Genomic DNA, 12,716 nt, shown 5'->3' with positions numbered 1-12,716 from the left:
TTAACACATGGCTTTTTACTCCGGCGGGAGCACCCTATAATCTGCAGTGCTTGTGGCGTCCAGATTACTGTCCGCCACATTTTGCTTGACTGTCTTTTATTCTCTGACCAGACGGCGGTGGTTTCCTTGGCACCGGATTTGCCCTCTTTTTTGCAAGACGACGCAACGACTGTGGTTAAGGTCTCACGGTTTTGTGTCCTGTCAAATCTGTTTCGGATTTTAGGGAGAGGATTTTAGTGTGCTGCTGGGTGACTGGCTTACCCAGGTTTTAGGTAAGAGGTCCGCCAGTCACGATTCCTTACTTGTTTCACTTCGATTTCTGTTCTCTTTTCCTTGTGTTTCCTTTCCTGTTTTAGTGCGTTTCTTCTCCTCTTGTTTCGCCTCTGTGTGTGAGGATTTGGAACTGCGTCAGGTCCGTGTCTTTTGGCCGTTCTCCTTGTTCGCTGCTCGTCTTCGTCCCTTCACCGCATGTGTCCCTGTTTCTATGCGTTTGGGCGCTGATGACCGTGCTGTTTAGCGCCCGAAAACCTCAAACCACACACACACACACACACACACACACACACACACACTGAACAACATCGCGCGCGAGGGGAAGACGAACTAGTACAACATCAACAGCCAACGTCACCGCCAGCATGCCTGCATGCTGGCAACCAGGATTTATCACCAATAACACGCAAGGGCCATCCACTACGAGAGGCAAGACTATTCCAACCCGTAAGGATCTTGGAGGAACATCTATCCACAGCTTAGACTCCAAACCTCGGGCCAAGGACTAGGCCCGTCTGTACAGCGTCCGCGTCAGCATCTCCCGGCCTTTTCCAAGTATACCTCCTCCTCTTGTGAGTCTTGAACAGGGTATTCGCTATTACTAGCTGAAACTTGTTGCAGAAATCAGTTAGTCTTTCATCTCTCTCATTCCTTGTCCCAAGCCCATATTCTCCTGTAACCTTTCCTTCTACTCCTTCCCCTACAACTGCATTACGGTCCCCCATGACTACTAGATTTTCATCCCCATTTACAGACTGTATTACCTTTTCAATATCCTCATACACTTTTCTATCTCTTCATTTTCATTTTGCGATGTCAGGTTTGCTGCCTATTCTGATTAGAATAATCCTATCACTGAACTGTTCACAGTAACACACTGTCTGCCCTACCTACCTATTCATAACGAACCCTACTCTCGTTCTTCTACTGTTGATATTATTCTACACTCATCTGATCTTTCGATTTCACTTCACTGACCCCTACTGTATCTAGATTGAGCCTTTTCATTTCCCCTTTAACATTTTCTAGCTTCCCTACCTCTTTCAAGTTTTTGACATTCCACGCCCCGACTCGTAGAACGTTATCCTTTCGCTGGTTACATTCTTTTTCTCAAGATCACCTCCCCTTCGGCAGTCCTCTCCCGGAGATCCGAATGGGTGACTATTCCAGAATATTTTGCCAATGGTGAGATTAACATGACACTTTTTCAGTTACAGGTCACGTGTCCCTTGGATCCACGTTATGCGTCTTTAACCAGGGGCAGTTTTCCATCTCAAGGACAGGGCAGTGCCCTGAACGTCTGTCCCCTTCTCCGCCCTCTTTGACAAGGCCGTTGGCAGAATGATGGTGACTTCTTATGTTGGAGGTCTTCGGCTGCCAATTTTGATTCTTAATCATAATCTAAGCGGTGGCTGCTTTCGAGCCAGCGTCCGAGGACGTTTTGATTACCAATCAAAGCCGCTATCCTCCTCTTTTATTTTTCGTATAGGAACCTTCCTGGAGCCCAAACGAAGGGGTAGGAACATAGTGGACATGGACCGCAACCCGAGGCCGGACCACCACGTCCCTTTTCCACCCTCCAGAAACCAAGAAAAACTTAGGGAACATTGAATAGAGGTACAATGGATATCAATAGTTTATTTTTTTAATTAACTTTACTACCACCGAACATAGCCGGAAACCGGTGTCGTGAGGAGAGGGCGCAGCAAGACTTCAGACTCATTGGGACTATCGACGGATAGTTTGCCAAGAAGAAGATTCCGATGACAAGAGAATACATCGGTTCTAAGTGTGTAAGAGGACGGAATTAACCCTTTATATCAGGAACACCCCAGCTCTGGGACGCAGTAAGGAAGGCACTGCAAAGGAAACTGGAGAAAAATTGTCTGCATTTTGAATTGTGGACAGCTCCACAAGGTCGTTCATTAAGGAATTGCCGCAAGTCAAGGATACTTTTCTCGCCATCAGCAAACAAGTAGTGAGCTGCGTGTCCATAAAACCACTTCAAAGAATTCGTCTTCGCTTGCGGGAAGTATCCTACGTACAGAAAGCGGATTATTTGAATGGGAATTTGATGAGGAGGCGTACGGGTAATTAGGGACAACATCTATCGCATCAAAATATCCACGGGTGTACTGCCGGTCTATAGTGTCCAACGGGCACAATATTTCGGCGATCAAACATGTCGCCATCATGAGGTGAACTGACGGACTGAGCTCCTGTGAACGTGGCGGCACGAAGATCCGTACGCTATGGCTGCTCAGAGGGAACTGGGTTCGGTCGCGGCGGTGGCCGATTTAAATACCCTCCGCCCGCGGCGCGCTCCCTCAGCCGTCCGCGCCCCGCGCCACGGTAGCGCGGTGGAACAGATTGCGACGGCGTCTGAGATGACGTCGGTGTGATGGCTCTGTCCGCCGTGGTCGTCACAACTATAGGTTCGCTCGATTTACTCTTGATTAACCCAACCGCTGGCTCCCAAGCCTTGCTAAGATTATAGCCACAGTCACGGTTTATGAGGTCTTCATTGATGCGAATTTCGATGGTCTCTCTAACAACGCTGTCTCAGTATCTCGACGTTTGTACCAGAATCCTCGTGCGGTCATACTCCATAGCGTGATTTTCCGACAAACAATGTTCAGCGACCGCCGACTTGCTCGGATACATCAGTCGAGTGTGCCTCTGGTGTCCACGGCATCGATCCTCGACGGTACGCATCGTCTGACCAATATACGACTTGCCACATTGACACGGAATCTGGTACACGCCGGCCTTCCTCAAACCGATGTCATCTTTAGCGCTCCCCACCAGCGCACGAGTTTTATTCGGAGGACAAATCACAGTTCCGACGCGGTGTTTCTTCAGAATGCGGGCTATTTTCCCCGAGAGTGCGCCTGTGTATGGAATAAATGCAGTGCCTACCTCCTCCCTCGTGACTTCATCCATCTCAACAGGTTGTGCTGCAGTGGTTGAGCGGAGAGCACGTTGAATCTGCCACTCTGAGTACCCATTTTTTCGAAATACAGTTCTCAGATGTTCCAATTCCTAGGGTAGAATCTCTGCGTCAGAGATAGTGCGCGCCCTATGTACTAGAGTTTTAAGTACCCCATTCCTCTGTGAAGGGTGGTGGCAGCTGCAAATACAGATCAGTGTGCGTTGTCTTCCGATACACCCCATGACCTAGGGTGCCGTCAGCCCTTCTCTTGACCAAGACGTCAAGGAAAGGTAATTTACCCTCCGTTTATGGGAGAGGCTGTGATCAATGTCTTACAAATATTTACTGTTAAAAACAGCCTTGATCACGATTTATTTATCAAGGTGACCGGTTTCGACCACTACTGTGGTCAGCTTCAGACCATTGAGTAGAAATCAACGTTGATTCTCCAACGGAAAGAGGTTCCTACTCAATGGTCTGAAGATGACCACAGTAGTGGCCGAAACCGGTCACCTTGATAAATAAATCGTGATCAAGTCTGTTTTTAATAGTAAATATGAATACATTGTCACCCAGACACATCCCAGGGAGGCGTTGACGGAGACCGCAAAGCAATGTTTCCATGACGAAAGCATAGAGCGGGTAGCCTGACGCACTGATCGATGGGTCGAGACACGTTACGACGCCACATATCGGACGATAGCCGGCGCCATCAGACACGGAACAGAAAGTTAGGAAGTAACGGTAGCCGAAGAAACAGATGAGACAACGCCGTACGCCTCCTCATGACTGCCTTCAACAGATGTGTGCACATGATGACGACCCTGCTGCCGATGGTGCGCTGACCTCTGACGCCCTGACAACTGACGAAGCGACGTCCTTCCCCTCCTCCATCTCCAGTTAGCGTCCATTTCCGGACACCGAACTTCCCCCTGCGTCTGATGCGGTTGCCTTCCTTTCTGTGTCTGATGCTGCATGTGGGAGCACCAGTGAGACGTGTGTCTCCTGGGCGGACGACCTCGACGGTGAGGATGGTCATTCTGGAGGTGTGCAGAGCGATGGACCCACCTTGGTGGAGTTGGCTGCCTCCCCGTCACAGTGATGTGCCCTACCATGGGCGCCTAACGGGGAATTCCCTGTGCTTCCTCTGTGTTTCAATCGCCCATTCTCCTGGCGATAGCAGCTTTCCAGTCTCATCCCATAGCCACATTCAATGTCAACACTATTCGCGTATGCCACAAACTGGTTTCGCTGCGGACATTGCCGTTGCTCTCCTTCAGGAGGTGCACGTTGCAACTTTCTGCGCTCCTCGTGGTTTTACGACACATGTCCCTCACGCTTCCCTTACTGGTAATTGGGTGGCGATCCTCTTATGTGACGGTAAGCTCGCTGATGCAGCTGTCTGTCACTCTGATGCCAATTTAGTGGCGTCATGATCGTCAATATCTAAGCACCATCTGGTTCGGCTGGCCGCCCAGAACGTTCCACCTTCTTCTCAGAGACAGTCACGCCTCTTTTCCTGGGTCGGCAGGATGCATTGATCATGGGTGGTGATTTCAACTGCACCCAGGCACCCGAGGACCAGCTACCACTTCATTCTCCGTGCTTGGCGTTACCGACAACTCTGCACCTCCTCGGCCTTTCAGATTCTTGGGAGCATGTTCACGCCGATCATCCAGAACTTGCGCATTTCACTGGCGACTCTTACAGCCGCCTCGATCGTGCTTACATCACCCGCGATATTGTCAGCGGGGCACAGGCTGCTGAAGTCTGGCCTGCTGCGTTCTCTGACCCTGATGGATATATTTGTACCGCCTCGATCGTGCTTACATCTCCCGCGATATTGTCAGCGGGGTACAGGCTGCTGAAGTCTGGCCTGCTGCGTTCTCTGACACTGACGGATATATTTGCGCCATCAGTCTCTGCCTTCAAAGGGTGTGGCGCGACCGTGAATCATGGAAACTGAACACGATCCACCTTACTTCACCTGTGTTTTATTTTCTATCCACAGCAGTGTATTCTCACATCAGATTTGTAGGCCCAGGTTTCTGCGCTCTCACAAAGTATTTCCCGGCTCCGTATCTGACTTTCGTAAGCCCGTTGGTATGATGGTACCCAACTCGGTGATAATCAGTTCGAATCCTAATGGTGAAACCATTTTCGGTCATTAATATTGGCCCGGAAAGAGTACTTAATGTGATAGGTTGAAGTCCCTAATCACCAGACTTTGTGCCATTGTCCTGGCTTAAATTTCAAACATCTCGTCAATCTCTCTTTAGAAAAGACATCCAACACCATAATGATGATCCTTCTTTCAGATGGACATGTACGCACTGAACGTCTGTATCTTTTACATTTAACGTATATCATAGACAAATAGGGGAAAGTTTATTGTATAGCATGCTTGTGATTGGAGGTCATTGGGACACTTTGTAATGAAATGAATCACCTACAGCCGTCCATGTGATGTCATTTATTGTATGGCTACCAGTTTCGCTGCTTCAGTGCACCATCTCCAGGCCTTAGCTGATGCCGAGAAGGTTAACACCATCCGTATACACGATATATCAGAGGCCAACATATGTGACAGGTTTTCGGCAATGTTGTGTCTCCAACCATAGACTATCAACTAGCTGTCTCTCCAAGCATCAACAATCAACTATCAGCTAGTTGATAGTTGATGGTTGGAAAGACAATATTGTGGTTATACACAGTAGAACCAAAGAAACTGGTACACCTACCTAACATCTCGTAGGGCCGCAGAAGTGCCATGGACTTGATTAATGTCTGAAGTAGTGCTGGAGGGAACTGACAATATGAATCCTGCAGGGCTGTCCACAAATCCGTAAGAGTACGAGGGGGTGAAGATGTCTTCTGAACAGCACGTTGCAAGGCATCCCAGATATGTTCAATGATGTTCATGTGTGAGGAGTTCGATGGCCAGGGGAAGTGTTTAAACTCAGAAGAGTGTTCCTGGAGCCACTCTGTAGCAATTCTGGCGTATGGGGTGTCGTATTGTCCTGTTGGACTTTCCCAAGTCCGTCGCAATGCAGTCGAGGCACACTACCACTCCCTTCGATTTATTTACAAGAGATATATGTGTGGCATGCTTGTCGGTAACAGTGCAAGCTATCTGAAGTACGTATTCCAAAGAAATTGTACAAGAGTGCCAGAAAACGGAAAAGCTAGTGAATAGTAGGGCCTATAGGCGTGCTTTGAAGCCTACAATGCAAACGTTGGAAATGTCAGTACTAAAAGCAGTCTATGAAATTCTGGAAGCGAACATTCCGGCAGCAGAGTCGCTGCAAGGTAGTTAGAAAGCTACAGTCGTATCAGGGATCCCATATCACTCCAACTGTACACGTCCCACATCGTTACAGAGCTTCCACGAGCTTGAACAATCCCCTGCTGACATACAGGGTCCAGGGATTCGAGGTTGTCTCCATACCCGTACATGTGCATCCGCTCGATACAATATGAAACGAGACTCGCCCGTCCAGGCATGTTTTCGGTCATCAACAGTCCAGTGTAGGTGTTGACGGGCTCAGGCGAGGCTTAAAGCTTTGTGTCGTGCAGTCATCAAGGGTACACGAGTGGGCCTTCGGCTCCAAAAGCCCATATCGATGATGTTTCTTTAAATGGTTTGCACGCTGATGGCCCAGCATTGATATCTGCAGAAATTTGCGGAAGGGTTGCACTTCTGTCACGTTGAACTATTCTCTTCAGTCGTCGTTGGTCCCGTTCTTGCAAGATCTTTTTCCGGCCACAGCGATGTCGGAGATTCGATGTTTTACCGGATTCCTGATGTTCACGGTACACTCGTGAAATGGCCGTACGCGAAACTCCCCACTCCATTGCTACCCCGGAGGTACTGTGTCCCATCGGTCGTGCCCGGCTATAACACCATACTCAAACTCAATCAAATCTTGATAACCTGCCATTGTAACAACAGTAACTGATCTAACAACTGCACCAGACACTTGCTGCCTTATAGACACGTTGCCGCAGCAACATATTCTGCCTGTTTACATATCTCTGTATTTCAATACGCAGGCCTAAACCAGTTGCTTTGGCGCTTCAGTGTAGGTAATCTATAGATTGTTATAGATATTGGCCTCTGATACATCTCGTATACAGGCGGTGTTAACCTTCTCGGCATCAGCTAAGGCCTGGAGAAGGTGCACTGAAGCACCGAGACGGGTAGCCACACAATAAATGACATCAAAAGGACGGCTGTAGGTGGCTTGACTGGAATATTCTCTTTCAAATTTTGAAGACGGCAGGGGTAAAATACAGGCTATTTACAATTTGTATAGAAACCAGATGGCAGTTATAAGAGTCGAGGGACATCAAAGGGAAGCACTGGTTGGGAAGGGAGTGAGGCATGGTTGTAGCCTCTCCTCGATGTTATTCAATCTATATATTGAGCAAGCAGTGAAGGAAACAAAAGGAAAATTCGGAGTAGGCATTAAAATCCCCGGGTTCCCGGGTTCGATTCCCGGCGGGGTCAGGGATTTTCTCTGTCTCGTGATAGCTGGGTGTTGTGTGTTGTCCTTAGGTTAGTTAGGTTTAAGTAGTTCTAAGTTCTAGGGGACTGATGACCTAAGATGTTAAGTCCCATAGTGCTCAGAGCCATTTTATTAAAATCCATGGAGAAGAAATGAAAACTTTGATGTTCGCCGATAACATCGTAATTCTGTCAGAGACAGCAAAGGACTTGGAAGAGCAGTTGAACGGAATGAACAGTGTCGTGAAAGGAGGATGAAAGATGAACATCAGCAAAAGCAAAATGAGGATACTGGAACGTAGTCTAATTAAATCAGGTAATTCCGAGGGAATTAGATTAGGAAATGAGAAACTTAAAGTAGCAGATGAGTTTTGCTATTTGGGAAGCAATAACTGATGATGGTCAAAGTAGGGAGGATATTAAATGAAGACTAGCAATGGCATGAAAAGCGTTTCTGAAGAAGAAACGTAGAGGCAGACCGAGAGATGAATATAGTAAGCAGATTCAGAAGGCTGTAGGTTGCAGTAGTTACCTCGGAGATGAAGAGGCTTGCACAGGATAGAGTAGGATGGAGTGCTGCATCAAACCAGCCTTTGGAATGCAAACCATAAGAACAACAACAAAACTTGAAATAGCGGCAATTAAGTGGTATACCAGGCCGAGCACGAAACTTGTAGAAATACTGAAACATGTGGAACTGACTATAGCTCTTCCGTCAACGCCTGTTCTAACGACACAATTAAGTGACAACGCAGTCCACAGCCGCGTCGGATGTGGTGGGAGTAAAAGGAGAACAGAAAGAGCGGTTCGAATAGCGTATCGAAGAAGGCTGTTTACCATTACCTAGTGAATGACGTGTGGATTAAGATTAAAACTACAGAAAGACTTCTACAAACGTTCTGGATTTATATAAATGAAGAAACGATTTATCGGATAGGATCTGCAGCAATAATAGATTCTTCTCTGACGTTGGTTTTGCTGACGGGGAAGTACCGGCGTAGGATGATCATAATGAAATGCAGAATGACAGAATTTCCCTTGGTGTAATGAAGAATTAGTCTATATAACGCAATGCATATCCCACATACAGAAGCTCTTTTACAGCGTTCATTGATACTTCTGAAACTCTGTGACAGCGGGTGACGGTTCTAAAAGTTCGTCCTTGTGCGGCAGAAGGAGGCGTTTTGAGAGTTTTCTATGGGTTGACGTTTTTCTGTCGAGCTCTAATGAGTTAACTGCAGCAAACAAATACTGTACTGTTCTACAATTGCTTGGCAATTTTTCCTTGTTTTGCCGAGAGGATATAGGTCGTTATGTTTGTGCTTGTATTTTTTAAATACCCTCAAGGTCCACTAGAAAATACTTGTTCAAAATGGCTGAAATTACAGATAACCTAAATTCATTTTTTAAATTTTGAACTATTCTGAGAAAATCAACACGAGCTCGCAGTTATTCCTTAGGTGCTTTCTATATCATTGTTGGTTTTTTCTTTTTCCTACATTCGAAATTCAGAGGCCTAGACCTAGAAGCTGTGCACCGCTGGGCCACCAGAAGCGATTATGACAGGCATCAGATCAGTTTTTGTCTTACCGTACTGGTGATCTCTGAGTTCACATTCCTGTATACAAGATCCTTTGTAACCGCCTCATCGTTAAAGTTCTTGTCCACGGGGTAGCCACGACAGTTAAATGACGCAGCTTATCTACCTGGCTTTTAATAACGCCGCGTTTGCTGGCAGCTCTCGTACGGCCCATATTATCTGCTGAATGTGGAAGACATGACTACGTCCAGTTGTACATGTGTGGTCGCCTCACTTCCTGATAAGATTTAGTAGTATGACGTCATTGGATAAACGCCAATGCAAATGTGAACAGACACTAAGATGCCTGGTGGCTATTGTTGTTGGTTTGTTTGGGTAGATTCACATTTTCATGTGTTATATCTATATACAGGGTTACTATACAAGATTCATTCGTTTTGAAACCTCTGTATTTCCCAAAGTGTTACGTGTACAAGTATGACTGATGTGTGAATAGAACCGTAAACTCCCCAAGCTGCAATTTTCACTCTACAAAAATTCTGTGAGTGCCTCTCTGGTCACACGACAACTTATATAGAACATCCTGTCAATGGTCATCACTGCAGTATTTGTGTGTCCTTTCAGCTGTACCAGTGTTCTTGACAGTGGGGATAGACAAACACGTCCTTAATATAACCGCAAAGGAAAACGTCAGAATGCGTTAGGTCAGGCGACCTAGGGGCCTAGCGAACACAGCCACATCATCTTCACTAGCAAGCCCAGGCGGAAGTTCGTCGTTTAGGTAGCAACGAATATCGACGCTCCAAGGAGTAGGTGCCCCCTCTTGTTGGAAAATGAAATTTTCAGAATCAGCAGTCTATTGTGGAAATAACCACAAACGCGAGTCCCATAGTGCTCAGAGCCATTTGCACCGTTTGAGCCACAAATGCGACATACCAAGGTAAGAGAACCCGTCACAGTCTTCTCGCAGAAGAAAAGTGGCCCATACAGATTCGTCTGTGACATTGCTCAGAAAACATTTACCTACGGCGAATCTCGTTCATGTGCCACCGTTCTTGAGGATTTGTAGTGGCTCACACTCACACGTGGCGATTAAACTTTCCAAGATGCCACTCTTGGCGGGTGTAAAATAACTGTGCGCAACGGAAAATAATAAACGCTAAAATGGAGATTTGGCCCTCTATGACTACCCCCTGAAGCAGATCTTAGGATCTCTTAATGCTCTTTAACATATAAATTCCAACCTAAATAGAAATGAATGATTAAGGGAACTAATTATACTAAATGATAAAAGTTGTTTCTGCTTATACGTTTATTGTATATTAAAAAAAATCTTTACTTACAAATTTTTATATTTCCTAATAAAATTACTGATCCATTGAACAACTCTGCCCTTTTATTATGACTGCGCAATCTAATATAAATAAGGCGAAATGACTGACATCATCTATTTACCAAACACAAGAAGACACTACTTTTAAAGATGATCTACAATGGAGTGCAACAGCAGTGCAAATAAATCCTACGTGATCACAGCTGTTTAGCCTTATAGCCGCTAATAAGCCGAAGCAATTAGCAATATCATCGTATGTATTGCGTCCAGTGCGTCGGAGTGATGGTTCTCGTACACGTCTGCGACGATGGAAGAACTCCACCCACAAAATAAACTCTTTCAAAGAGTAGGACGGCTGAAGGCGGTCCTCTGACTACTATATTCTAAGACTGTCTTCTCCTCTCTGTGTTCTACAGACGAGAAACGCTAACTCCCAGCCACTAGGACGGAGTTCAGATAACGTCTCAACGTAAGTATAGGCAGAAGAAGTGCTCTCAATCACTGAACGCTGCCTACTCAACGACGACTTCCAACCTGGAGGCGAAGTCCAGAATCGTATAAGTTCACAACAGTACAGTGCCTAACCGTTCTAACTATAAACTCTCCTGAGAGCAAAGACAGCAAGTCCGTTCGTACCAACAAGAAGCTGATACTGAGCGACTGTCACACACGGGAGCTCAAAACAGAAGACCTCGTCTCTCCAGCGCTGGCTTCCGAGCAAGGCTTGGCTCCCCACCATCGTAATTCCGAAAAAGAATCATATTCCCCAAACCACGGAACATTCTCCCTCTCTACAGATTCTTCCGAACGCCAACCAATCATATTTTAGTGTTTTGTCGTCCAGCGCGAAAAGTTTGCGAGGAAAAACCCATACTCGTACAACGGTACGCTTCTGAATAAAAATCCTTGGAAATAACCCAGCCTGTGTGGTTTCTGAGGTGCCACTTCTTCATTCCTCTCACCTGCGTCCAAGATTTCCGTAGTTTCCGAAGTATAATCCTTCTGGTTCGGCTTCAACACCGGCCGGTCGCGACTCTACTGTGCTCCAGCGCTTAGGTGCTATGACGTCCGTCTCCTACTTCCTGTGTTCAAGCAGGACCAACACACCTGTGTGGCCCTTCCACCCAGGGCTTGAGTTCCGTCTGCCATTTCATTTACACTGTTGTTCCAACCACTACTAGTATGAAAATAAAGACACTCCGTTACGTTTCATGCAATAAGCGTTGACAATTATTTACAAGGCATACGTGACAATGGCAGTCTCCTTTATATATTTGTATATAGGGTGTACCACTGTCAAATAATAACTAATGTGGTTGTAGATCACGGCAAAGTATGTGGATGAGCGCTTGTAAGGTGCGAAATTATAGGCACCTTACACCTTTGCAAAGTTTGCTTCGTCGCTTTATATCAGCATGGAGACGAAATGTTTATCCTCAAGCGCTTCCTGTAACGTAATGCAAAACTGAACTCGCCAATCACAATCTTCCAGTTTTAATTGTTGCACGAGCTGGAGATGGTACGGTTTGAAATGTAACTTCTGTCGCAAAATCTTCGACACTGTCAGCAACGGTACTGCAAGTTCATGGCTTGAGTGGACCGTTGACGTTTTTGGACTGCATACGAAATTTTCGCTCACTCTCTCTACGGTTGCATCTGCTCGCTTGGTGCAACTGTAGGTTATTTTTCATAGAGACGCCAAGATTCCTTAAATTATCGATACCAACGAACAATGCTTTGTGTATTGGCGGCTATAACATATAAAAAACTCGCATATTACAACTCACAAAAACTCTTTTCTTGCTTTGTCGTCATTTTGTCAAGGCACTGACGGGCACAATGCAAACTCAGTAAGTTCAATGTTCTATTCATACATCAACCATATTTCTAATTCTTCGGAAAAGATATAAATTTGAAAATGAATGAATTATTTATCGTAGTCCTGTATTTGAAAGATGCGACAGAGTCCATGCCACTGATTATGCCCTCAAGAGTTACAGATCTTTCCCCTACTCATGTCATCAGCATGCGTTTATCCGTGCGTAACGCCGGCAGGTATTCGCAACACCAAGTAGATACTTTGTCTCACTCGTTTTAAATTTCCCCATCGTGATTCAACGATTTTACTCTT

This window comes from Schistocerca gregaria, chromosome 5 (genome assembly GCF_023897955.1).
Source record: "Schistocerca gregaria isolate iqSchGreg1 chromosome 5, iqSchGreg1.2, whole genome shotgun sequence".
Lineage (NCBI taxonomy): Eukaryota > Metazoa > Arthropoda > Insecta > Orthoptera > Acrididae > Schistocerca > Schistocerca gregaria.
Note: the sequence above shows the minus strand (reverse complement) of the source record.